We start from the raw sequence: 5093 nt of genomic DNA on the forward strand, positions 1-5093 counted from the left end.
TATTATAAATGTCATTTTGCTATCAAATCGTGTTGCGCAGATCTTGCTTCATATTTGGCGTCAATTTGGTCTCAAGTTATGTTATCAAGCTTTGCTCGGTTTTTGGTAGCAATTTGCTGTTACTTTTTGTCGACAAGCTTTGGCAACAAAATCGAAGCCAAATGCGGACACAGTTGATGCCAATTTGTTGAATATTTTTGCTTAAAATTGCTGACAATTTGCTGGCAAATTGCGAACAAATTGTTTACTGGGAAGAAAATAATTTTTTGTGTTGGTGGCTTTTTTTTCTTCTTGATCGGATAAACAGAAAATATTTATTTTGCAAGTTTATGTCATGTGCAATATACCATCTACGCTGTAATTACTCTGTGAAATCATTATACAAGCGATTTTGTTTACTACGGTCACGATTAAAAGTGCACGGTGCACATAGAAAATCGCGATAATTTATTTACTGTGCTTGTGTTTTGTGATAACGTATACATGTAGTAAGAATGTAAGAAAGTATATATGCAGATATAAAATATTTGATTAATTTCACTATTTATTTTGATTCAATTATTTTCTGATGAACTTCGTTACTGCTTATTAACATCAACTGTGAGCGTGGAATTTATTTAATAAGAAGGCAAATGATGTTTAAGGTTTTATATATTTTTCGCTACCCAGATATTCCACACTTGTGGAAAAGTAATTCTTTTACGTGGAGATTTAGGACAATTTGATTATAAAGTAAGTCAGAGACGTTATATATGTCTCTCAGGAGACGACTGCGGAGTACTTGTGTGAAATGCACATTCAATTAAAGCGGACCATCAATTTTTTGGACAAGGTAATCGTAAATGAATCGCATAAATTCTTACATTCTTACACTATACCAAAATCCTGATCATTTTCATAACTTTGTAAGTAAATTTTTGACGTTGTATCCTGACTATTCTTATCACGTTGTTCTCCTTTTATTTATATAAATACACGATTACAAACTTCTTTATAAATAAAGTCTATTTTACTTTTAACCAATATCTTTATATGAAGTTCATCTAAACATTCTATGTCTTGTCATTGTTTTCGAGATTATATACGCTTTCCGTAGACACGCTAAACTTTAAACGTTTATTGTAGAGTTTAAGAATACTCGTGTATACAATGATACGATACAATGTAAATGAACGAAAACATAGAATGTGTACAATCTTGATATCTAAGTAATTGGAGTTTTACAAATTCTAAGAAAACACCCATGGGTTCCGTATTTGATCAAAGATGAGAAGATAGAAGATTTACAGTGTGTAAAACTTATATCCATTATTAATTCAAAGTATTCAACGCACTACGTCATTATATGTTTGCAAAATGTCGCTTTAAGTATTGTTTTAAATAATATATATTTAATTATTAATAATCATTTCTATTCTAAATAATATATGCCCAAAATTTTTAGAATTTAAACAAATAAAAGTTTCAAGAGTTTCTATCTTTAACGTAACAACAGATCTTCCACAAGCAAGAGCCATGTCTATTTAAATTGGTTCATGGCAGGATGTGAATGTTTTTAATCAATCAATCGCTCGTGAAATAATCAAATGAGTTAAAAGGCCGATACAAGCAGTAAAATACAGGTTGGTCGTGTATAAAAAGTAGTCTTTATTCAATTTACAGACGTTTCAGTCCCACAAGTTTGGACCTTGTTGCTATATACGTACGACGCCGTTGAAAAACAAAAACCAGTATCGATAATTTGAAAACATTCTACGTAAGCAAAACTGTAAAACAACACTTGTGTATCATTCGCGTTGTTTTCAGTCAGATTAGTATTATTAAAAAAAAAAGATATTGACGTAACTTTCAGCAAAACAACTAGTCTCTCTAGTTGTCAATATCGTCAATGTGACATGCGGATGTGAAAGTCATTTTAAGTTTCCACCCACTGATGATGATTTTACATAAAATCGAAACGTTTGGGATTACTTCTTTGTAAATTGAATTATTTGCTCGGCAAATCACCCAGCCATCCATTTCAGTAACGCCGTCATAATTATCTCATTTTTTTTTTTTTTTTTTCGATTTCCACACTGAACCAGATAATGTCACTCATTGTATCATTGTTATTATTATTTACTTTTTTCGCGTGATAAATAATTCCAGTTTAATTTTCTCAAAATGCTGGCTCGCACACACGCTCCAGGGATATTTTATAACTTGTTTATCCAGTTTTCCTCTATTTGTTACAATTTTCATCCGCGATGAAAACTCCATGAGAAAACTGCTGCAGCACTTAGCGTGTGTAATATTACGGTCTGTTTACATTACACAATTTTAATTACTTATTTTCACTTAACATTAGTTTTCATCTGTTTGTTTGCGAATATAAACGAGAAACTTCGCCTGGATATTTTCAACTCGATATTCTACATATTTCTTCCCCCCCCCCCCCGGCGTGTATATTTGATAAATCGGTAACTCGGTTATATTTGCGATTGAGATAAATTGGGATAACTCGATGCGCGCGACGAAAAAGCAGTACTCCGAAAACGACGGAGATCGCGTCATTCGCGAAAGTCTTCACATCGGAAAAAATTTTAAGGTGCCATCTTCTTCGAACTTTATCCTCGTGAATATACTTCAGTTGTATATTTTCTGCTTTTTCAGCTACATACACTTTTGTCGATACATTTCTTTTTCTTTTTGGTCATATAGTTTTTCTAACTGCGTATGCAAAATTATTTTATTAAGTTTCGTTGCACTGTGTGTGGGTATTTTATCTTCGAAATTATTACAAAGAAGTACAATAAGAATCAAATGACATGTAAAATCTATCGGATATCTCTCAAAGCTTTTGATTCAAGTTTCCTTCATTAACGTTATTTGTCTTTTATCCGAAATATCGCGTTTCCAGACACGGAAATTACGTCGTGTTCTCTACAATGCAATAATTAATTATCTCGTAGACGTCGGAAGCAAGAAACGTATCAAATTTGCGAATAAACATGCCAATTCAAGAGTCGTCTCGCGTTAATAAAAGCCCGAATTACTATTTCACGTTTGCTAAGCGAAATAGAATGAAACGAGGAGAGCAGGAAATTCGTCTCTGTTCGGCTTTTATAAACTTTTCGGTTGTACAAATGTAATATACATACATGCGCGCGCACACACACACAAACACACACACGGCGCGCGAACATAATGAACGATGTTTAACGCACTTCGTTCGCTCGAACACGCACGGACATCTCTCATTGAATCTCGAGTGAACGAGAGACAAATTTCAACGCGCGCTCGCGAACGTAATTGACGCAAGTGACCTTAACCCCAGGACCTCTTCTTTATCTCAAGGTGATAAATCCACCATCTTTGATCCGCGCGCAAAATCAGGTCGTTGTTAATCCGATATCTCAAAACGAAAGCGTTTCCTCTCGCGAAAACGAGTCGCGTTCAAAAGAGAGCTGTGCGCGTTCGCGATAAGATCGCATCGCTCTGATTCGAGAAGCGCGTTTCTCGAGGAGGCCACGAATTTACATTCCCTTTACGCCCCCGTAGAAATATCCGATCGTACGATCCACAGGTCGATAAATCCGTAGTCGAGAAAGGACCGACCGAGATTGAGTCATTAGTTACGGGGATAAGACTAATGACCCGATCCCCTCGAACGCGATTAATCAGTTTCCCGAGCGAGTGAATTTATCAAAGAAAAGCACGGTAATGCCTCGCGTCAAATATACGCGCCAACGAAGTGTGCGCGCGCTGCGCGAGGCTACCCCGTGCCTCATTTACGCGAGTTGGACCGATCGAGACTTTTGAGATTTTTAGATCTCAGCAACGGTTAAACCGTTGATCGAGTTCGAGCTAGACTCAATCGAACGTTGAGATCGAGGCACGAAAAAAAGTATTTTGCGGTTTTTTTCTTCCATGCCTTCCCAACGGAGATATCTTGGTTTAAGAGGGTACTGGATACCGACTATAGCGACCTGTAAATCGACGTTCTTAAATCAGATTCTGTGTCGTATTTACTGCATCAAATCCAAAATGCTTCTCCAGAAATAAGTAAATTGTGCTAAGAATTGGCGCTTGTTTTTTGGAATGTCAAAATTCAGCACAAATTTTTTCTTATACAGTTTCCTTCTATAACCTCACTATATATTCATGTATGTAGAATTATTTTTAAGCTTATGTAAGTATTTCCAGTGAATTAGCGCCCAACATACGACAAAAACGAATCGAATGAGCTATTCAAATTATGATTTGACTATTTCATTGATGAGAAAAATCCGAATTCGTGATGATGTGTATTTGATATCATATACTATCATTATGAATAAAAAACAAATTCAAAAATGCATTATATACCCATTTTCAAAAGCTTTATATAGTTTTGTATATTTATTTGCTTCTGTAGAAGCGCTTTTAATGTTGTGCAGTAAATAAAATTAAAAAATAAAAAAATTTAGGTTATAAAAACGTCGGTTTACAGGTCTCTATAGTCGGTATCCAGTACTGCCTTAAAGTCCGAAATCTCGAAAACCTAGGTTCACATATTCACATTAAGACAACGTGACTTTACAGACTTTGCCGCCAGAGCGAAACGTAAATCTGCTCTTGTCGTTACTATAGGTTTGTTTTTTTCCCCTGAATTGGCTGCACTAGTTCACAGTCTATCTTTTTTTATCCATGTTAGAAAGACAAAGATAGACTGTCAACTAGTGCAGCCAGTTCAGGGAAAAAAAACAAACATTATGTGGCGATTCTTTCGTGCACAACTCTGTGTCCAGTTAAGCAAAGTGGAACGAACGAAAGAAAAAAATGCAGGAAACGCAGGAAATGGAACTAATGAAACTAATGGAACTAATAAAAGAAGTGAAGAAAGTGAATAAAAAAAAGGTCCCCTGATTTGCTGCGGAACATGTGTAGTGGCAAAATTGGAACCGAAACAATTCTTTAAGTTTCCATTCCGAAGAAAGTGAAAAAGAAAACGAGAGAAGGCGGCGCATACGGATTATAATTAAAAAAAAAAAAAATTGGAATTTATAGAATCGAACAAGGAAGCGCTAATTGTGACAGAAGATGGTGCGGTCTAACGATGGTAACTAACGATA

This window comes from Pseudomyrmex gracilis, unplaced genomic scaffold (assembly GCF_002006095.1).
Source record: "Pseudomyrmex gracilis isolate BER0280 unplaced genomic scaffold, ASM200609v1 scaffold_1345, whole genome shotgun sequence".
Taxonomy (NCBI): Eukaryota; Metazoa; Arthropoda; class Insecta; order Hymenoptera; family Formicidae; genus Pseudomyrmex; species Pseudomyrmex gracilis.